This window comes from Tasmannia lanceolata, unplaced genomic scaffold, assembly GCF_043159265.1.
Source record: "Tasmannia lanceolata isolate RefF3 unplaced genomic scaffold, GAP_Taslan_0.1 ptg000002l, whole genome shotgun sequence".
NCBI classification, from domain to species: domain Eukaryota; kingdom Viridiplantae; phylum Streptophyta; class Magnoliopsida; order Canellales; family Winteraceae; genus Tasmannia; species Tasmannia lanceolata.
This window is the reverse complement of record NW_027518679.1, coordinates 8,381,244-8,405,012: the sequence shown is the minus strand read 5'-3', so window position 1 is coordinate 8,405,012 and position 23,769 is coordinate 8,381,244. Positions and strand designations below refer to the sequence as shown.

Here is a 23,769-nt window from a genome sequence, read left to right as displayed (position 1 = left end):
GTGCACCCGAGATTTAAAGTGGTTCAGTCCTCAAAACGCGAGGCCTACTCCACTCCACCAACAAAAAACCTGTTGATGGCTTCACTATGTGATCTTCTTAACTTCGGCGAAGATCAATGCCGATTACAAAATTTCAGCCGCCTTTAACCTTGGTGGCGATCTTCACCACGGAGAGTGGGCTACGCTTCTCCGAACACTCGCCCGATACAAAGTTCTTGAATAAGAAAGAAAGAACTAAAAATCCCTCACAAGGGTTTACAACTTAGAATAAGATGTACAACTTTGAGCCTAATGATCCAAATCCTAATCTTAGAGGATGAGAGGCATAAACAAGCTTTGATTCACTCTTGGGATATTCAAGTAGAGTTTAAGAGTGTTTGGATTGATTATCTTGAAGTTTAGAATGCCCATATATATATAGGAAAAGCCAAATATGACCGTTCAAGGGCATTGTTGTAATTCCTTGAAAATTCCCAACGGCTCTTTTTCCGACCGTTATAGTGTTCTCGGAGTTCCGAGAAATTCTCGGAGTCCTGAGAAAAAATCTCGGAGTTCCGGGAATACAAACAGAACTTGGAAAATTTCTACTGGACCAAATCTCGGAGCTCCGAGAATTCTCTCGGAGTTCCGAGAAGCCTATCAGCAGCAGATTTTCATTTCTGTTTCTTGGGCTTCCAACTTTACACCAAGTTGGGATTGCTATGATGGTTCCAAGGTGTTGGAACTCCACAAAGACAATCTCTTTGACATTTAGGGTGTGTGTTTATTTACTTTATTTATGCCTCTAAAATCTAATTTAAGATTGGATCTTTTACAATCTAAATTAACTTTGATCTTCAATGCGATTCTTCAAGTCTTCATTCGTCTTGGACTTCGATGACTTTGGCCTTCATGATGTGGTCCATGAGATCTTCTTGGCCTTAATCCAAGCAATGTTGTCTTAGCACAATTAAGATCTACAACTTAAACAATCAAACACATTAGTGATCTTAAATCACTTGTGTATTGGAATCATCAAAATAAGATGGGAATTGCCAAGGCGGGAACCATTGGGCTTACAATCTCCCCCTTTTTGATGATGACAAGCACAAGAGATTTTCCAATAAAAAGCACACATATTTTTCCTACATGAGATTTCTCTCCCCCTTTGGCATCTATAAAAAAGATGGGGTAAAGGAAAATAAAGGGATGAAATTTACAAATTTCAAGCTCCCCCTTTTTCAAGGAAAAAGACAAACCTAGAACTCCCCCTATTTAGAATTTTTATTCAATATGAGAGGGGATATGAAACTACCCATAAAAAGATATTCAATTTTAAGTGCACAAGCCCCTATTCTAAGCACATATGATGAAAATCATATGGGGGCTTTGGGAACCCAAGCTTTCTTGGATCCACCGCTATCCCTAATCTTAGATGCACATTGGAATTGGTAATGACCATTTATTCCACAATAATGGCATCTAACATGAGGGTTAGATACGCTAGTCCTATCATAACATGCATGTTTAGGTCTTTGACTAGTCTTCTTTAAGATTATGTCAATAATTTTGTCACCATTTAAGAATCCATGGAGACATAATCTTAACCTTTCATTTTCATTATGAAGATGGGTTATTTGATTTAGAAAATCATTAAATTCATCTTCATAAGATTTAGAAGAGCTTGCCATATGTTGGAGTTTTGCAATTTGGCAAGTTTTCTCTTCCAAAATACCCTTAAGGGTTTCAATCTCAAGTTTAAAAATTTCAAGTTGTGCTTGAGATTTGCAAGAAGATTCATTCCTCAAAAAATTAAGTTCATTTTCTAATTTTGAAATAGATTTCTTTTGAACTTTATTTTTAGAAATTTGAGAATGCAAGGTTGAGCACAATTCATCATAGGATATTTTTTCACTATCACTACTTGATGAATTATAAGAGAGGTTAGAATTTACCTCGACTTCATGGGAGAGTGCCATGAGGCAAAGGTCATCTTTATTTTCTTCCCCTTCACTTGAGCTCTTTCCCGAGGTGCTAGTAGCATCCCATCCGGCGGCAAGAGCCTTATGCTTCTTCCAATCATTCTTTCCCTTGTACTTTGAGGAAGACGACTTGAGAAGTGGACAATCCGATCTTTTGTGTCCAATATTCTTGCAATTGTAGCATATTAAAGCTCCATCAACTTCACTTTCTTCTTTCTTCTTCTTTTTATCCTTTTTATGCTTTTTTCTCCATAAGCTTTTAAATTTCCTTAAAGCTTCTTCTTCATCACTATCCGCCTCGCTTGAGGATGATGAGTCCGCTTTCACCTTGAGTGCTAAGGATCTACTTTCTTTTTCTTTTTCTTTCTCTTTTGGCTTCGTCTCCTCTTGTCGGCTAGTGAGGAGCATCTCATGAGTGATAAGAGATCCTACAAGCTTCTCCATGGTTAGCGTCTTGAGATTCTTTGATTCTTGGATGGCTGTGACTTTTGGGTCCCAATAAGAAGGAAGTGACCTAAGCAATTTACTCACAAGCTCATCAGTAGGATAAGATTTACCAAGATTTGCTAATTCATTAGAAATTTTAGAAAATCAGGTATACATATCGAAAATACTTTCGTTTTGATCCATTCTAAACATTTCATATTTGCTCTTTAACAAGTTTATTTTGGAGTCCTTGACTTGAGATGTTCCCTCATGGGTAACGGCAAGTGTATCCCAAATAATCTTGGTGGAATCAAAAAGAGCAACTCGATTAAACTCCTCTGTAGATAAGGCGCAAAACAAAGAATTTATAGCTTTGTAATTCAAATTGGCATGCCTTTTCTCTACCGTATTCCGTTCTTCAAATGGTGTGGAAGGCAAAATGTATCCATTTTCAATAATATGCCAAAGTTCCACATCTATCGAAAGAAGATAGATGCGCATCATTGTCTTCCAATGTCCATAGTTGGACCCATTAAAGAAGGGAGGTCTAGTTGTGGAATGGCCCTCCGGAAGTCCGGTTCCATTTTTGTCTGCCATTTCACAATTAGAAAGTTGCCAAAGATCTTATGATCTTTCCCTTGTTGAAATTTAAAGAAAAAATTTACCAAAGATTTTAAGAAAAGAAAATCTTTTAAGAGCCAAGGCTCTGATACCAAGTGAAAATCCAAGGGTGGTCCCGAGATGGCAACTATGAGGAGTGAAAATTATTAGGTTGCTAGCAAGTTTTAACCTTTTGAAAAACTCAAACCTAATTTGGAAATTAAGAGATCAACAATGAAATTTAAGCACACAAGTTAAATCTAGAGGTGCAATGCAAATAAGAGCTAGAGTTCAAGAGAGAGTGCACCCGAGATTTAAAGTGGTTCGGTTCTCAAAACGCGAGGCCTACTCCACTCCACCAACAAAAAACCCGTTGATGGCTTCACTATGTGATCTTCTTAACTTCGGCGAAGATCAATGCCGATTACAAAATTCCAACCGCCTTTAACCTTAGTGGCGATCTTCACCAATGAGAGTGGGCTACGCTTCTCCGAACACTCGCCCGATACAAAGTTCTTGAATAAGAAAGAAAGAACTAAAAATCCCTCACAAGGGTTTACAACTTAGAATAAGATGTACAACTTTGAGCCTAATGATCCAAATCCTAATCTTAGAAGATGAGAGGCATAAACAAGCTTTGATTAACTCTTGGGATATTCAAGTAGAGTTTAAGAGTGTTTGGATTGATTATCTTGAAGTTTAGAATGCCCATATATATAGGAAAAGCCAAATATGACCGTTCAAGGGCATTGTTGTAATTCCTGAAAAATTCCCAACGGCTCTTTTTCCGACCGTTATAGTGTTCTCGGAGTTCCGAGAAAAAATCTCGGAGTTCCGGGAATACAAACAGAACTTGGAAAATTTCTACTGGACCAAATCTCGGAGCTCCGAGGATTTCTCGGAGTTCCGAGAAGTCTCTCGGAGTTCCGAGAAGTCTATCAGCAGCAGATTTTCATTTCTGTTTCTTGGGCTTCCAACTTTACACCAAGTTAGGATTGCTATGAGAGTTCCAAGGTGTTGGAACTCCACAAAGACAATCTCTTTGACATTTAGGGTGTGTGTTTATTTACTTTATTTATGCCTCTAAAATCTAATTTAAGATTGGATCTTTTACAATCTAAATTAACTTCGATCTTCAATGCGATTCTTCAAGTCTTCATTCGTCTTGTACTTCGATGACTTTGGCCTTCATGATGTGGTCCATGAGATTTTCTTGGCCTTAATCCAAGCAATGTTGTCTTAGCACAATTAAGATCTACAACTTAAACAATCAAACACATTAGTGATCTTAAATCACTTGTGTATTGGAATCATCAAAATAAGATGGGAATTGCCAATGTGGGAACCATTGGGCTTACACTTCCAATCTAGCAATCGGAGAAAAGGTCTCATCATAATCGATACCTTCCTCTTGGTTGTAACCTTAGGCAACTAATCTAGCTTTATTTCTTTGAATATCTCCATGCTCATCGAGTTTGTTTCTAAACACCCATCTAGTCTCAATAACCGGGTGATCACTAGGCCTAAGAACTAACCTCCATACTTTGTTTCTTTCAAATTGGTTTAGTTCCTCTTTCATAGCAACCATCCAAAATTCATCATTTTCGGCTTCTTTTATGGACTTGGGTTCTATTTGGGAGATAAATGCCATGTTGGCACAAACATTCCTATAGTGAGATCTTGTCTTGACTCCTTGTGAGGTTTCACCTATGATTTGAGTAGAATGGTGACTAGACATGATTCTACTATGTTTGTGAGGACCTTCTATTTCTATAGGTTGACCTTCTAAATCAAGATTTTCTAAGGGTTGAACAAGGGACTCTACTTGACTAGGAGGCTCTAGAAGATTTGCACCATCATCATCTTCATCAATGACTTTAGGAGGTTCAAATGACTCATCAAATTTGACATGCACGGATTCTTCAACAATTTGAGTTCTTTTGTTGTAGACTCTATAACCTTTACTATGGATTGAATAGCCTAAGAAGATACCTCCATCGGATTTTGAATCAAACTTGTGCAAAGTGTCTTTCATGTTTAAAATAAAACATTTACAGCCAAACACTTTGATATAGCTAACTTTAGGCGGTGTTCTACTCCATAGTTCATAAGGTATTTTGTTAAGGTGACGTTTAATGAGCACCCTATTTAAAGTATAGCAAGCCGTGTGAACGGCTTCCGCCCAAAAGTTTCTTGGAACATTGTGCTCATTTAACATGGTTCTAGCCATTTCAATAAGTGATCTATTTTTCCTTTCAACTAGCCCATTTTGTTGGGGAGTTCTTGGAGCCCAGAAATTGTGCTTGATTCCATTTTCATTACAAAAGGTATCAAACTCAATGTTCTCAAACTCGGTTCCATGATCACTTCTAATTTCATTTATGAAGACCCCTTGTTCATTTTGAATTCTCTTGCACAAGTCAACAAATTTCTTGAAGGTTTCATCTTTACTAGTTAAAAACAACACCCAAGTAAATCTAGAGTAGTCATCAACAATCACATATACATATCTACTTCCTCCTCTACTACGAGTCTTCATGGGACCAAATAGGTCCATGTGAAGGAGTTGTAGTGGACAAGAGGTCGATAATACACTTATGGGTTTAAAAGAGTCTTTAGCATGTTTTCCATGAATGCAAGCACTACAAACTTTATCTCTAATATACTTGAGTTTAGGTAACTCTCTCACAAGATTCTTAGAAGACAATCTTGAAATCAAATCTATATGAGCATGACCAAGTTTCCTATGCCATAACCAAGGGTTATCATCCATGGCGGAGAGACATTGGATGTTTTGATTCTCAAGGTCTTCTAATGCTAATGAATACATATTACCATATCTATATGCAACAAATTCAACTTCATTATTCTTAGCATTCAAAATCTTACATCTATCTTTTTCAAAAAGAACTTTGTGACCAAGATCACATAGTTGACTAATGCTTATCAAATTGAATGAAAGACCATCAACATGCAAAACATGTTCAACTTTAATATCCTTAATTTTAATGGTACCTTCACCGATGATTTTGCTTCTTGTATCATCCCCAAAGGTGACATTTTCTTGATGGCTCATGGTGACGAAGGCGAACTTGGTTACGTCTCCCGTCATGTGCCTTGAGCAACCGCTATCCAAGAACCACTTGTCATTTGAGGGTTTTCCTTTCAAGCACACCTACAAGAACCAAAGCTCATGTTGAAGTTTTAGGTACCCACTTTTTCTTGGGTCCTTCAAGGTTAGCAATATCATAAAGCTCATTTTTTCTAACCCAAATAACTTTAGATGCTTTTGATTTCTTAATATTGCATGCAAACCTTAAGTGTCATATTCTACCACAATAGTGATAAGTAGGAATAAAAGCACTAGTGCTAGCATGCATATGGGAAGAATTCATTATAAACTTATTCTTGAATGAGGCTTCTCCTTTAGAAAAGGGTTGGTATCCAAGACAAATTTTTTCTAGAGAGACAAGCTTATTTTCAAGAATTTCATCTAGTTTATTTTTGCCACATGAGAATTTTCTAAACGTTAAATCAAGTTCTTTGCATTTCAAAACAAGTTTCTCATTTTTCTCTTTCAAGCTTTTATTTTCAAAAAATAATTTGTCTACTTCTTCATTCAAAGCCTTGTTTTTCAAAAATCAATTTTTCACTTGTATATTGGTTTGCCAATCAAATTCCTTTTTCAAGAATTCAAAATCCCTAGTTATATCATGCAAGGACTTTTTCATTGTTTTGTTTTTGGCAAGTTGTAAATCCAAATTTTCATGAAGTTTTTCACAAGCAATTAATAGTTCATCATTAGAAAATTCATGAGAGATATCATCGACATCATTTACCTCGAGTACGGAGATGTCATGTGTCAAATCGGCGAGTCCCATGAAGCAAAGGTCATCTTCATCATTTCCATTGGATTCATTTCCGGATGAAGCACTCTCTTCATCTCAAGTTGCCGCACATAAAGCCTTTTTGCCATTTCTTCTATTCTTCTTGTCCTTGTCTGACCAACCTTGTTGCACTTATAGCATCTCATCTCCTCTTTACTTGAAGGCCTATTTCTTCCTTGGCTAGAGTTGCCTCCTCTCTTGAACTTGAGAAATTTCTTGAATCTCTTGGTGAAGAGAGCAAGATCATCATCTTGTATGTCTTCTTCACTCTCTTTTTCTTCACTATCAACTCTTGCTTAAAAGCTATTCCTTTCTTTTTTGTATCTTCATTTTGTTTGTTTAAATTTTCTCTTCCTTTTAAAACCATTTCAAAAGTTATCATAGAACCTATTAAGTCTTCTAAGCCCATTTTTTATACATCTCTTGCTTCTTCAATGGCGGTGACTTTGGGATACCAATCTTTAGGTAATGACCTAAGTATTTTGGTAACTAAGTCCTTGTTGGCCAATTATTTACCTAATGATTTCAAACCATTGGTTATGTTTGTGAACCTAGTATGCATTTCGGCAATGGTTTCATTAGGGTCCATCATGAATAGTTCATACTCTCTAAAGAGAAGATTCATCTTGGACTCTTTGACTTGATTTGTCCCTTAATGAGCTACCTCTAACATATCCCAAATCTCCTTAGCAGTTTCAATAGTAGAAACTCGATTGATTTCCTCGGCAGATAAGGCACAAATCAAGGCATTCATTGCTTTTGCATTGATAGTGGACTCTTTTCTTTCATTATCATCCCATATGTCCATATCAATACTAGGTTCTTTATATCCCTTTTGGATGCTTCTCCAAACATTAAAATCTAAAGATTTCAAAAACACTTTCATTCTAGCTTTCGAATATGGATAGTTTGAGCCATTGAAGAAGGGAGGTCTAGTAGTGGATTGCCCCTCATTGCTATGAGAAAATGTTGCCATTTGGATCTTTCCCTTGTAGATTTTCAAAGAGGAATCCTATGTAAGAGCCTATGCTCTGATACCAAGTGAAATTCCACTTAGCAACCCAAGAGGGGGGTGAATTGGGTTTCTTTTAAAATCTTACTAATTTAAAAACTTTGTTTGCACTAGTTTTAGATTGATTAGAAAATCAATATTAAGATTCAAGATAAAAGTAAAGAACTTACCACAAGAGAAGATGTGAAGAGACAAAGAGGATTGACACAAGGATTTTTATAGTGGTTCGGTCTTAACCAAAGAGCTACTCCACTCTTCTCAAGTTTGGCTCCTTGAGGTTTCCACTATCTTCTCCAAGGAACTTAAATACGGCATTCCTTTCGCCTTGTACAATCTGAGCTTCGAGCTCCAAGGGTCTTCTACGGCGCCCTTTGTGCCAAATACAAAGAAGAGAAAAGGGTTTAGCTCACTTGCCTCTTAGTAGGCTGATTACAAGTAGAAAGCACACTCACTCTCATAAGAAAAAGATGTACAAATGAAAAGCCTAAGGTCTCTCAAGAATAATCCATGGTCAAAGCACAAGAGAGAGAGGGAGAGTGGAAATCTTGAAGAAAATGAGTATTAATGCCTTTGAATGCTCTTAGAATGTTAGGTTAACTCATTAGATAGGCTCCCAAAGCTCCCAAGGTTCATATATATAGAGGGGAGAAATATATGCCTTTTTTAAGCTCCCCAACGGTCTTCTCGAAGTCCGGGTTCGGAGCTTCGAGCGGACCGTAGTCCCTTTAAAATTTGAACCTGGAACAATTCTCGGAGTTCCGAGAAGCCTACACACAGCAAATTTTTCCTATTTTCTATGTTGTTTTGGTTTGGGCTTTTGGAATTCTATTTTATCAAGATAAATGGAATGTCATGGGGGTCCAACAATGTTGGGATACCACTATGAACATTCACAAACCAATTAAGTTCTATTTAGGTTGATTTTAACTCTCCCTTGTGCCTTAGACTTAGACTATACATGATAGACCATTTACATTCTAATTTTGCTTGGTCTTCAATCTTGTTGGCACCTTGTAGAGGCTTTGACATGTCTTCACTTAACTCCATTGATGCTTGAGCCAAGCTTAAGCTTTTGAGTTGATTTCTATTCTTGTTGGGCCTGAATTCAACCTAGTTTTTTAATACCTTTGACTTGCCTTTATGTTGGTCTTCTCTTGTATTTGAATTGTCTTTGTGATGGTGTGTAGACACCCCATTTTGACCTGGCCCTAAAGTCCCCAAAGTAGAGTCGAAGTCTTGAGGTTTAAGAAATTCCTGAAGGATGGACCCAATATGAGAAGAAGGCTTGAGTTTTTTAGCATCTTATTGTGCGCATTCGTGGGTACAAATTCCCGAGGAGATCGTTAGTGTTCTCAGGGACACCCCTACAAAATTTTGTGGCAGTCGGGCTAAAAATATAAAATAAGATAGGCGAAGCTTGTGCAATAATCAAAGCTTGGTTGTGTAGATATCCCCCTCCCTTTTCTATAAAAGACAATATTCAAAGAGAGGGGATTTGCCTTTTTTCATAAGGGTAATTTGGGTAATTCCGGTATTGCTTGTGTTGCAAGCAACATTTAATAACCATTGGATCAAATTAGAAGGTTAGGATTGTGTAGGGTGAAAAGAATCTTCTTTTTTATGTCCCCCTTCTCTTTCCCGAGCCACCCCCCTGGTAGTATGAAAAAGTAGTTATAATTACACTAAGGGGGGGTTGTCCAATAAGCAAGAGGGGGGTCGAAAACACCATTTTTCCTATATAAAATCCCATCGATTAGGGCTCTGGAGGGAGGAGAAGTCTCTTCATTTTTTGTTTTGCAAAGGAGAGAGAGAGAGAGAGAGAGAGAGAGAGAAAACAGAGAGAGGATAGAGGGATTTAGGCCGTCTTCTTCATCATCTTCTCCGGCCACCCTCCAACCTCCGACCAACCTCCAATCCAACCACCACCTGATTCTTCCTCTCTCACTCCTACTCCCCTTGAAACCCACTCCCATTCACCATCAACCACCACCTCTCCCAACTCCGGGCGTGCCTCCGCCATTGCTAGCCACCGCTCCAATCTCCGGCCATCTCTTCTTCCACCACCACCTTGAACCGCCGGCCGATTACCCTTTCACGACCATCATCACCACCATCTCCTCCACCTTGTTGTCCATCCACCATCTTCTTCACAACCACTTTTAAACCCTTTGAAATTTTTATCCTCTCTGTTACCCAGGAACCCAATCCAACCCCAACTCCATCTTCTCCACCCTCTCTACACCATCCATCTCCGATCAACATCACCATCTCCATCGATTCCGGCAACTTTGCCAGAATCCGACAAATCCCCTGTAAATCCAACCCCTATTACCTCCATTGAAACCCCCCTCCACCATTTCCACTTCAACCACGATCCTCTCTTTCCATCTTCACTTCTAACCCAAATCCGACCATTTTCCCCATCTCCGGCCGGAGCTCCAACCAACCCCAATTCCGGTCGCACCTCCATTTCTGCCTCATCGCCGATCCTTTCCACCATCTTCAACATCAAAGCCCATTTCTGCAAAACCAAAACCCACCTCACCGAACCTCCTCAAATCTGTCTCCATCTTCTCCGGGAATTCCCACTGGAATCCGGCGAACCGTTACACCCGAATCCGACCGATCAACTCATTCTATCATTACCCTAACCTTAAACTTGTGTTATCTTTATCCCCTTCACCCATCTTCAACCTCCCTCTCAGATCTGCAATATAGATCCCTCAAAACCCCATTCTCTCCTCCATTGCAGCCACCATCTCCACCCGAAACCTATTATACCTCCATTAGACCCCATTCCCCCCTGAAAGCAGCCCAATTAGATCCCATCGCTTTAGATCTGAATTCACTTTACCCTCCTCTAGATAAATCTAAAGAAAGAGTATCGGGTTGATTTGGGATTTGCTCTCTAGTCTAGAGTTATTACAAACTTGGAGAAGAAGAAAAGGAGATCATGTCTTTGATTTTGGGGGGAGTTGCTTCCGATTATAAAGCTTGGTTGCTGTCCTTTTCATCGCTTTAGTATGAATCAGCCACTCAAAATGGTGTCGGATGGGAGTTCTTGCTAATTTAATTCTTGCTAATTTAATTCCGGCTCAATCTCGATCGGCTGCTTAGGTAACAATCGTCCCTTGTTTTTAGTTCATGCGTGTGAATGTGGTGATTGTTCTTATCAATCTTTTGCTGCTGGGCCGTTTGGGATTTCCTTCGATTTACTAATGCTCTAATTACAAAGCCTAAAACGAGTAGATCCTATCCTTGATCCCAGCCCTCACCCCTTGGTTCAAAATCAAAGAAGAAACCCTTTTTCTGGTATCCTCCTTGGGCCTAATGTTGGAATAACCATGCTTCAATCAATACACTAGAAAATTGATTTGTTATTGTTGGAACAATTCAAATATTTGTCTGTTTCATAGATGTTAAGTTAATGAAAAAAACAAGTCCCAAGAATATTTGAAGCATGGTAATGCCAACATTAGAGTCTTAAGGAAATGGACACCAGCAGCAGCTTTATCATGTTTGTAGTTACATAAAATTTCCTTCACAGGTGAGTTGGTGTAATTATCAAACCATAGTATTGTCAATATTTCTAACCTAAAATAGGGCTTCTTCTTCATCTTTTTTTGGTGTTTTTAACACCAGAATTGCATTTTAATGTGTTGTGCTTAGTTCCTGCCCAGTTCTTATCAATTGTGTAGTAGGAAATGATATTAGTCTCAACCATGTTTCAATTGTTGCACAACTCAGCTTGTCTCTTTCCCTCTGATTGGCTTATGAGAAGCATTTGTGAACCATAATAACATCTGAACAATTTATGGAAATATCAAGATATGTTGGTGTGGCAGTCATTTCCTTGTATTGCTTATAAGAACCGCTAAGACCATTTGACGTCCCTTCGAACACTGAAAGACAAAAGGGCTTAGCAATTGTGTTAGTACCACTCCCTATTCAGCCCAATTCTCTTTGCTATATCTTGCAACTTGCACCAAACTCACCATGTCTTTCACATTTGGCATTGTTTCTTTGACCTTTTTGGGGCAACTGTAGTGGCCTTAATTGACAATTCGGTCAAAATGGGTTAGTGCAGCTAAAGAACATGGTTGTGGTGATAACATTCCTTTCAAGATAACATTAGGAGACTGATATTTGACCCTATATTTTAATCATGACCCTGTTATGATGTTCTGTATTCATCAGCTTTAATGGTCAGCCAACACACCGGGTGTACTATTCGCTAAATTCATGTCCAAATAGATGACTGCATAATAAAGTAAGGGGAGCCTTTGTTAAAATACCAAGGTACAGACATCAGCCATTGATATTGGCACCAACTTACCTCGGTACTAGTGCAAAATCATCATGTCTCTTCCATTTTATTCAACTTCTTCTTTGATGGGTCTTTCATAGGAAACTATCATGATTCCCTATGAGTATTCTACTAGTAAGAGACAAGATGATTCTTGAGTAACTATCGGAGTAGGGATAGTGACCTTGCCAACTTCTTTCTTCTTAAGGCATGCAAAAGGAAAAAAACAAAAAAAGCCGCTTTCCAAAACAATTGCCGTTTTGGGCTATGATGAGGCTTCTCAGAGCCCACCTTAATCCTTCTCTTTTCTTCCTTTTCTCTTAGTTTTAGGATTTTCCTTAAATCTCGGGGTTCCTATCGGTTTTCGAGGGGTTGTCCATTGATTTCAGCTGCTTTCTCTCTCAGTCAAGGCTATGACGGAATGTATCTTGAGCCAACCCCTTCCCTTCCTGCCTTAGAGTCTTCGCAGGTTAAGGGGTTTCTTCCTCTTTAGAGTCCGTCATAGAGAGTTTAAGAGTCTGTCCTACCATCCTAGAGTTTAGGAGTCTGTCCTACCCTCATAGAGTTAGGAGTCCGTCCTGCTTTCATAGAGTCTAGGAGTCTGTCCTACCTTTCTCAGAGTTAGGAATCTGTCCTACCTTTGCAGAGTTATTGGATTCTGTCCTACTGTCATAGAGAGTTTAGGAGTTTGTCCTATCCCCTATATAGAGTTTAGGAGTCTGTCCTCCCCCTATAAAGTTTAGGAGTCTGTCCAACCTTTGTAGAGTTTAGGATTCCGCCCTTCCATCTTTCAAAGTCAATCTTTGCATGTTCCTAGGCTTCGTAGTTTTGAAAAGTTTTCGAACTACGGATGGCTTGATCCCTAGTTGAGGGGTAAGTAGGCAGCTCAGGCTTGCAGCTGGCATCCTGAGTTCAGTCACAACTTCAAAAACTTCCATAACTTCAAAACCCTTCAAACTTTCCAAAAATACAAAAATTCTTCAAAATAACCTTGCAAACCATTTTCAAAAAAAGATCTTCCCATAGAGTCAGAAGTCTGTCCTAGATGTTTGGGGTATCTTAGAGTTAGGAGTCTGTCTTGGGTAGGTTGATGCTTTGTGTGTCTGGTCGTGTGAGTGTCCCTAGAGTTAGGAGGCCTCGAGTCGTGATCGGTCAAACACTTAGTCAAGCCGATGGCTAGACTAGAATGCACTTAGATAGCCCATGGTTTTCCTTAGGACACACAGCCTACTCACACATAGAGTGTAGGGTCCACCTGCATTAGTTAGGGCATTGTAGTATCGCAAGAAGCTTTAAAAACTAATCAAGTCTAGTTGATAGAGTCTAGGATAGCGGTCCTAGATGGTTAGGCATTGTAGTTTAGAATAGGCCGCTGAACTACGTTGACTCTGATTCTTCCCGAGGCCGAGATACGTAGAGCAGCCTGGATGGACGGCCATCCTGGTCCAAGTCAAGTATCGCATTAGAGTCTAGGGTTTGTCGTGTCGAGTCGTGTGTGGAGTCATGTTGTGTTGTGTGTTTTGCTGTGTTTTCTTACTTTCATGTACAGACCCTATACCTTTAGCTTTAGCATGCATGTGTTTGCCCATCAGAACTTAGACACCAATTAGGCATGACACTCATAACCTAGCTATTCTTAGGTGGTATGTCTTTCATTTCTTTTTGTGTGTGCTTATTATTCCTCTCCGAGACATGCATGATTAACTAGACGTTATCTCGAAGATATTCGTTCCCATTTCACATGATTTTCGCCCAAAACTCTTCAAGGTTAATAATAAATGGCGTAAGAAACCAGGTGTTTGCACTTGGGGGAATTGGAGGTGCCTAACCCCCTCCCCATTCGTCATCAGGCACGGACCTTTTGTATCTCTGGTTATCTATTGTGACAGAGCATAGTATGGGATCCAGGGCCTACTTTCTTGGATGGCGACTCTTTCTTTGTTTAAGGTACGCCTCGAATCCGGCTAGTCCCCGAATCGAGAGGTATCTCACTTTACATCGCCACTCATGCTGTGAGGGGCAGTCTTTCGAGAGTTCCTTGGTGGAGTTCTCCATCACGTGGATGATCTAGAGACTTTCTGGGGGCTCGTCCCCCCCGCCTCTCTCGGATCAGGGTCCACATGGTGATGCCTTCTTCATGCCTTTGATATCACTTTGAGCTTGAATGATTTGCCATTTGTTGTGCAATCTTGAATGTACTAAAGCTATTAACACAATAACTTAGCCAATGGAAATCATTAGTACATAAAACCATTTTATATCAAATTGAGTTTCTTAATCATCAAAACATGTCAAAGGGAATACTCGTTGAACCCCTTGGGCTAACACCATTGATGTTTCTAAGTTTAGATGGGAGGGGAATTTGAGAAGGTATAGTCTGCTCGATGCTATGGAGGGGAGGGCCAGCTGGACGGGTGAGGAAGTGGGGGAGAGTCCCGCCAGTCATCGTGGTGAGCCCCTTTCCTTGCTAATAATTTTCTTAAGTTTTTCCTTATTTGGTGTTCTTTCCTGAGCTGTTTTTTTTTGCGACAGGTATGTTTTCTTCCGAGGACGTCGCTAAAGGGAAGGGGGTCATGGTGGAGGAGACGAGGGGTTCATCTGGTCGGCCGAAGATTCCTTCCGATTTCATGGCCGCGGCCAGGAAAGACCGGACTGCGGCCAGGCTTCCCGAGCCCGCGCCATCTAGCTCCTCCGGCCACTCGGTTGCGGTAAAAGATACGACAATATCTCTTTCTAAGGAGTTGGAGGCCCCCCACCAAGAGGGTCATTCCCCCTCGCGCCACTCAGGGGAAAACTGGTTGGCCAGCCCGTGCTCCGACTGCACTTGTAGAGGACATGCCCAGCCGGCTGGAGGGGTCGGTCATGACCAAGCTACTCTTAGATAGAATGGAGGTCCCGGCGCATTGTTACTAGGTGCAAGGAGAAGTGTTCAAGCCGGAGTGGAAGATTGGTGTTGAGGACGGTGTCCTTTCGAACCCCGAGTTGGGGTAGAGCTGGGGTTGAAGAATGCTCTTCCTGGTGATGAGGCCGAGTTGGAGAACTTCCCCGTAGGGCGTTGGGGACCCGGTACCTTCATTCTATTTCCTGTGTAAGTATTGCATTGTTGACTTTCATTTCTTCTGTTGTCTTGAGATTGCATGTGGCTAATTACTAATGGTCTGTTTGTGGTGAGACTTTGCAGGCTCACAGTTATGCCAGGAAGATGTCGCAGTACATGATTGAGGATGAGTCTGAGATGGGCGCTTTCGAAGAGCGTCTTCGTAAGCAGAGCGAGGATCTTGAGAACCCCAAGCCGAGAAGGCGGCGCTTGATGACACCGTCAAGAACCTTCAGGGGCAGCTCCAGATGTCTGACCAAGGGAGGGACTAGGCGGAGAATAACCTGTTGGTGGCCCGACTGGCGAATGCTGAGGAATTGGTAAAAGTGCGAGAGGAATGGCGAGATTCTGAGGAGTTCTTAAGGGATGCGGCTGCATTTAGCATCGATGTTGAGATAGAGGCTTTTATCGAATGCCGCCGGCGCGTTCGTGATGTCAATCCTTCTTTTCCTTTGGAGAAGTTGGTGCATGATGCTGAGGACACCGTTCCGGAGGACCTCTCTCAGGGGGTAGTGGATGCCAGGGAGCCGGTTAACGATCTGGTGGCCGCTCCAAATGCCCCTACTAAAGCTGAGGCTCCCGCAGGGGGCCAGTAAGATGCAGGTGCTTCTGAACTTTTCCCGAACTTTGTTTCTTCAGGACCTTGTTTGAGGTCGATGTGTTTGGTTTGTAATAACTCTCTGAACTCTCTTTCTTTTTCCTCATTTCTCCCCTCCTTTTTTTTGTTGTGAGTGAAATACAAGGTGACAACCCAAGAGGGGGGGTGAATTGGCTACTTAAAAATTTGGGGCTTAATTAATTGAGTTACTAAAATCAATTTACACATTAAGCCTTAACTATTGATCAATCAATAAGGATATTAAGAGCTAGGGTTTGGATGTTACTTTAAATATGCATTCACTAACCCTTGTTCAATTAAAACATAGACATAAGTTGGGTTAGAGATTACCAATCACCACAATGTGCAAATGAGAAGGAGAAGAAGAAAGCATCCACATGGCACAAGATTTATAGTGGTTCGGTCACAACTTGACCTACTCCGCTCTTCCAAGTTTTCCTCCTTGGGATTCTTCACTAACTAATAAGATTATTCAAAGGGCGAATCTCAAAGCCTTACACCACCAACTCCTTCTTCAAATGGATCACACCATTTTCTGCACGAAGCCTTTCCGAGGACACCTTCCTCGTACAATTGATTTACCTTTCTTTCCGAGCCAAATCGGAGACCCTCAAACATAGAATGAAGAAAGAAACTCTCAATGCCTCTTGATAGGCTGATTACAACATTTAAAGCTCACAAACTCTCCAAGGAATATATACAAATGTAAAGCCTATGGAGATCCTCTTGATAGAATGTAAAATTACAAGTTCAAAGAAGTTTAACCTTTCATATAAAAGTTTTGGTTCAAGAAGATGGGATTTGATCTTGCAAAAGGTTTTTTATAAAGGTTTATGATAGTGTATATATAGCCCACAAGAAAATATGATCGTTTAGGGCTAAAACTGTAATTTACAGGGTTGAAAAAGTCAACCTGCGAAAGCCCCAACAGATCTATTTCTCAGTGGCGGCGGTCGACCGAGGCACGGCGGTCGCCTACCCTTATCGGGCTCTTCTTTTGAAATTCAAAATTCATATCGGCGCGGTCGCCTGGCGAGGGCTTACTGTTTGAATTACATTTTCGCTCAAAACACTATCGCGGTCAACCAGACCCATGGAGGTCGACTGCCCACACCATACTGGATTGTTTCTGTTTGAAACAGAAACGTATCTGCGGTCGCCCAGCTTGCCCCGGTGGATCGGTCCGATAGAATTCGAGATGGCCTGGATTTCCAGGTTCCATCCCGCGGTAGCCCAGCCTAGCCCGGTCGACCGGCCCTGAGTAAAATTCCATTTTAACTTTAAAATTCAGGGGCTTTTTGGGCTATGGTCTTTGGGCTTTAGTCCAAGGTTTTCAAACACATTTTTGGGTGTGTTGATGGTTTTCAAAGATGTAAACTGTTAAGTATAAAAACCATTTTGAAAACCTTTTGAATGTGCATTTTATATAAAATCAAGAGGACTTCAAATACATTCTAAAAATAAGAACCTTGAGTCTTCTTGAAATGTCTTTGCTCCTTTGCACTTTCTTGGACTTCTTCGGCTTGGGTGAACATCTTGACTTTGTCTTGGCTCTTGTGACACCCTCCAATCTTCACTGCATGTTGTGAGGAGCATGAGGTGTCACCAATGGTTTGTTCAACACCAAGCTTCTTCTTGACACTTGCTTAGGGAACTTGTGGGATCTTCTTCATGATGAGCTTCTTTACTTGAACATCTTCAAATGAGGATGTCTTCACTGTAGGATCAAGGTCTTGGTTCCTTTGATCCTTGATCCACAAGTCATGTATTATGAAGAGTTGTGTAATGGCGATTATGACATGAAAGTTCTGTATACAACACAACATCTCAAAGCAACACATTAGTCTGTCAATGCTAATCAATTTGTGTTTGCTAGCATCAAAACAAGAAGGTAAGGTGAATGATTAAACCCATGTGCACCCTTGGGCTTATAGTGAGGACCCTGGGAAAGAAGGTTCGCTTGCTTCCTGTATTTTATGTGACACTGTATATGGTGGCTGAGCCCTCTTGCAGGTTCTTTTTTTTTATGGAATGTTGTTGATTTTTAATTGCGTCGGCAAGAATACCTCTAGTGCGCCCTCGCGGGGCGTCATTCCTAGGTGTTCGTGGAAGGGCTATCTTCCTCTCGAGTGATCTGCTCGGAGTTAATGGGCCCTGCCTACCCTTTACAAAGGACAAGTCTTTTTCTCATAGGGAGCGTTTTAGGGTATTTTCGGGGGGATCAACCCAGATGTTACCTCTATCTCGCTCCCTGTATTCTTTCGGCCCCGTATATGTCACGGGCTAGAAAGTGGAGATGCGTAGATTTTTTGGAGGGAACGCTATTTCATTGATCGAAAAGGAAATACATAGCTTTGTACTGAAAATAACAAAAAGAGATAAACAGACAAAACATTGTACACCCCATTTTGACTAAGCCCTAAAAAAACAAAAAAAATAAAAAATTGGAAAATCCTAGGGCAGCTGGGCCCGAATAAGTCCTCGAGTGCAAATGTATATATATATAAATAAATAAATAAATAAATTAGCAACTTAAGGCTCTGGGGTTAAATCTTGGATAGTTCGAGACTGTAAGTGGGCCCCATGAAGTTTCGTCGAGATTCGACAGAATTTACCTGGGTAATGGGGTTTATTTCGAAAAATAGTGCAGAAGAGGGTCGAATTAGTTAAGTCGGGGGGTGCCCTGGGCAGAGAAAAACCAGTGAAAATAAACCAAAAGAAGGTTGTCCCCGGGAAAAAGAGGAAGCCAAATTCGTGTTCTCATCAAGAGTGAGTTTTGGGTGCGCTTATAGGATTGGTGTGCCAATATCATTTCCCCAAAATCTACCTATATATAACGAAGAGAGGGGAGAGAAGCCCTAATGGTTTTTCACCCCCATCAGCTACAGAGAGAGAGGGAGAGAGGTGTTGAGGGAGAGCTGCGAAGAAGAGAAAAAGGGAGCTCCGGCCTCCTCCTCCAGCCGAAATCCGGCAAAGTCCAAGCCATCCACCTCCTCCCTCTTCAACCTCAAAACCCCTTTCTGCAAAACCAAAACCCCACCTCACCGAACCTCCTCCTCCGGCAAGCTTGCCGGCTTCCGGCCAAGACTACCCCACCATCGCCACTCATGCTGTGAGGGGCACTCTTTCAAGAATTCCTTGGTGGAGCTCTCCTTCACATGGATGATCTAAAGACTTTCTGGGGGGCCCGTCCCCCCGCCTCTCTCGAATCGGGGTCCACAGGCTGGCGACTTTGCTGGGGAAAACTTGAAACATTGCCTAACTCTGTAAAAATGCCATTTTAATTAATTTTGAAGAAATTTGGGTCTAAACCAAGTTAAATGGGAACTTTATCGTTAGAAATCCAGGGGCACCAAGTAGGTGCGTAAATAAAACGAGGGATTTACACTGCGCATCATGCATTGTCATATTCTTTATTTCTTTCATCATTTTCATTATTGGCCCCAGGGAATAGATATGACGCGTACCAGACGGGAAATTATGACCTTAAGGGAACCGTTGTATCTATTTCCAAGCTATGCGCCGGAGCTGTAGACGTAAACACTGGGTGTGCTGGTGTTCTACAGCAGCCGATGAGCAATGAACATACTCTGTATAATGTCGGGTGTGCTGGCGTTATACATCAAGGGTATGGTCATAGGCATAGTACCCTGTAGAAATGCTTGGGCCCTACTTTTATTTCATTATATTATGTATGTATATAATAGTTGTCCCTTTAGAACCAAAATTAGGGAACCCTTGCTAGGATACTATATATATATGTACTCATATAGGACGAACATGTGCGACTGGCATGTGTGAGCCAAGGATAGAAGTCAGTCTACCCTTGTAGTGTAGAAGGGTAAATCACACTGTGATTACCCGTCGCGCTGTCTAGTACACTCACAGACAATTTTGAGTCAAGACATCATTGACTCCGCTAGGTTAGACTAGGGATGGTGCCGCTGGTTAGGATCTATGTATATCTGTGTATATGTATATATATATTTATTTATATGTCTACATATTTGTTATTAGATTAGGGTTTACTTCCTAGTTAAGTTTTCCTTCATAATCTAATCAATTATTCATCTCTATCAATTCTGTGGATTATCATCAGATGCTTGGCTCTTTTAGCCATGATCTATCTCCCGTGAGCTTGATCATTTGATTGATCCTGATCAGATGTACTCCGTATGTCGATTATGAGTCTATCTTGCCATTGTCATTACCGGAGTGTGTGTTCTTGCTGAGAGCCCTGCTTTATCTTGACCATGAAGGCATACTCTTCATGTTTAGTTGCCGAGACCCTCCTAGTATAGCTGTCATGCTGTCGATTTTTTTTTAGAACTCTTGAGCGTAATCATTATCCTTTTGGGTTTGTTGACAAACCATGTGCTTACCTTACCACATCTCCTGGTATAGGCGTTATGCTGCCGAATTTTCTCCAAATACCTTGAGTGTGGTCATCATCCTTTTAGGCTTGTTGACAAACCATGTACGTGCCGTACCATATCTTCATGTACAGTAACAACTGTCTGATTATATCCAAGGGATGGATGTGTTTGTCTACCTTTTGTTTCAACTTGCACATTACATTGCCATGTGATTAATTCTCATTAAGCCTAGTGTTTATGGTGTCCATGACAGGAGTCTTAGTCACTCGTCTGCCATCAACCCCAAAAGAGCTTTCATCCCTAAACTCGCTTGGTCTAGCTAGTTCGTTGTACCTATTTCCTCTCACATTGCCCAGATGGCTGAGTATACTGAAAATTTCATCTTGACAAAAATGAGAGAGATGATGATGATATCCATGACCTGATAGACAAGGATCCCCTCATTATTCTTGAACTCAAGTGCTTCCAAGAACCCTATGAGAGAGATGATGATGATATCCATGACCTGATAGACAGGGATCCCCTCATTATTCTTGAACTCAAGTGCTTCCAAGAACCCTACACCTAAACGTGTTGCACCTCCTACACCCACCATGGGAACCATTTCACCCATTCAACCATTCATATATCTTACCACGTTTACCCGTACCACCCTGGGGCTGGGAAGTAGATTGATTGCAAAGGGAAAAGGGAATAGGTCAGAGCTTGAAATTCAGGAGATATCACCGCGCCAAAGAAAATCCCACCAATGCCAATGGATCAGTTTGAGCCAAGTTGATAGGACATCATAGGACTGTCCCTTCTGAGATTCTAACTCCAGGGTCGATCTCTCCAATCATTATCATCATTAAGGAAGGCACATTGCCCTTGAACTTTCAGCGCCAATCCGTTGCCTCCGATGAAGTGTCTCATCTTTGAAATTTGTTTTGAAGTATGTCTACCAACCCTCCTGTCAAAGTTGGTAAGTCTAACCATGTCAATATCAATTCTAAGTATGTTGTGTTTATTGGTCTCTCTCATTGTGAGCCAATGTCCAATCTTTTGTTGAATTTGATGGAGAGCCTATCGTGGCGCGTCAAAAATCATTGTATGTACTTCAAACATTCAATGCAATGAACATTTGATTCCAGTGTCGTCAATATTCTTGTATATGTTCACTCTTGGATCTAATGTTAATAAACAAATTAAGACACCCTCCTCGGACGAGGATGCCGATGAAATTCTCCTCGAGATTTGAAAGATGATCAAACGAGAGAAAGAGTGTCGAGCAAAGCCACTTGAAGATGAAATCGATACCGTGGATAGTGGTATCCAAATCCGAAACTCGGGAAATAAGGATTGGTAAAATTTTATCTCCCGAAGAGCGCAAAGAATCGATAAACCTATTTAGAGGGTTCAAAGAAGTGTTTCTTGGTCCTCTGAGGATAAACCGGAAGCGTGCCTTGACACTGTTCAACGTACGTCACCCTCAGCTTTAGACATCAGGTCGAAAAAGAGAAAATTTCAAACGAAGAATACCAGACATCAAGTAAAGTTAATGAAAACTTGAGAGAAGACTTTCGGACAACAAAGTCATGAGCATAGAGCATGAACCCCAAAAAGAATACTTGGGCTATACGTTCCGATGGAATTTCAAGTCAAAGTAATCAAAGAGTAAGGGCATTCCCGCATTTCAAGTGAAAAAAGAAGAAGAATGAACAAAGAAAAAAAAAGATAGAATCCAGAGAAGAAAGGAGAAGGGAGCATGCCCCACGTCAACTCCTCAAGAACGTCAGAATCGCAGGAAGCGAAGTCAATAAATAGATTGAAAATTTCAAAATCATCAGCATTCAGAGAAGACCTAGAGTCGTAGAATCCCGAATATCAGTGCAAGATCCCAAAGAAAAAGTGGGAATTCAATCAGTTTAGCTTGCACAGTGCAGATGAAGTCTTGCTAGGAAATGCCGCCAGACTCGTCAAAAAAAAAAAGAAAGTTCAAAGCCATTGAACCTTAGCGATTCAAAACGCTTGTATGCCAAAACATCAGAAGGCCATCCTTGGACGCCTGAGCCTTAAATGCCAAAATCCCAAGTTTAAAAAATCCTTTTGCAAACACCTTCGAGCCTCAACAAAATCAAACATTATTTTCAAGCACCCGCAAACCAGGGGCATTACGTTTCCGAACTACGTCTGACCTGATCCCTTTCTACAGGGTACGTAGGCAACCTGATCAATTCAGGTTCGGTCAACCTTTGGATTAAAAGTCAAACTATTCCCTTTCAACCTTTGAGCTTAAAAGCCAAATCATTCTGTTCCAAATCCCAGCGAACTACACAGACCTGGTCCTCCATTTTTGGAGTACTTAGGCAAACTGACCAATCCAGGTTCGGTTGAAACTTTGAAATCCAAAAAAAATATCCAACCCTTTTGAACCCAAGCCCACCTAGAAAGTCCTTCTGGTGAACAAGCAGAGGTTCAAAGTCAAGAAAAAACGATGGAGTCTGAAGACCCGCTAGGCTAAAAATCCGAGAGGGCGGTCTAGGCAAAATTTAGGGTCATTCACCCGCTAAGTTGACAACCAAAAAGTCAGCTTAGGCAAAAATTAGGGTATCAAGCCCGCTGGATTGAAAACCCGAAAGGACGAACCAGGCAAAAGTTAGGGCAAGCGGTCCGTCAGATTGAAAACCTGAAAAGGCAATCTGGTCAATGGCAATGACTTCCAACAAAAAGCGAATCATTGTGATGGAGAAACAGTCTTCAACCAGGGTAAAATCTCGGAGTCCAAGTAGTGCCAGCAAGCTTACTTTAACATTCCTCTAAACTAGGAGCATTGAAACCGAGAAATCCGAAAGGGATAATAACCATGACATAAACGCCGAAAGAGGAGAGTAGTGCCTCTTGACATGGTTTTCGAAATGCTCTAAGAGTGGCTAAGCCATACCCTTAAAAAATGACACATCAGATCCAAGAGTGAGTCGAAAGCTAGTCGAGTCCTTCGAACAATAAGAATCTTCTTTGATTGAGTCCTTGGAAATCTGTTACTCCTTCATATTTGTATTCCCTTTCCTTGCAAAGTCCAAACTGTCGGGTGCTGGAAGAATGGGGGAGTGTCCTCCAAAATGCGAAGAAAATTCAGAGTAAATCCTGGTTTAGGTATCAGAAGGGGCGAGAGACATCTTGTTCAAACCTACCAGAGACCTTAAGCCTCCTAAAGTGAGCAATGTGAAAGAAGGGATTCTCAGACTCAGCCATCATGGTGATTGTCCTACTCTCTCCATAAAAATAAAAAAACTGTGCAACCTCAATCCTTCATGAAGCAATACATCTTCTCTTCAACCATCATTGTCCTGCCTCCTTAAAACTCTTGTCATGGAAACACAATATACTAGGGGCATCTTTTATGACTTGCGTCCTAAAAGATGTCAAGCACACAAAGGCAATCAGTAACAATGTCTCCAGCAAGTAAAGATAAGAGGGGTACAAGCGCATCTCAAGCCAAACCTCTA

General features: G+C 41.0%; 1 long non-coding RNA gene across 1 annotated transcript; it reads left to right on the top strand.

Annotated features, from left to right (window-relative positions):
• The first annotated feature begins 14,567 nt into the window (after positions 1-14,567).
• LOC143882349 (uncharacterized) lies at positions 14,568-15,895 on the top strand. Its single transcript, XR_013252182.1, has 3 exons — positions 14,568-14,642; positions 14,725-15,280; positions 15,374-15,895. It is a non-coding gene; the product is annotated as an uncharacterized LOC143882349 (long non-coding RNA).
• Positions 15,896-23,769: the final 7,874 nt, after the last annotated feature.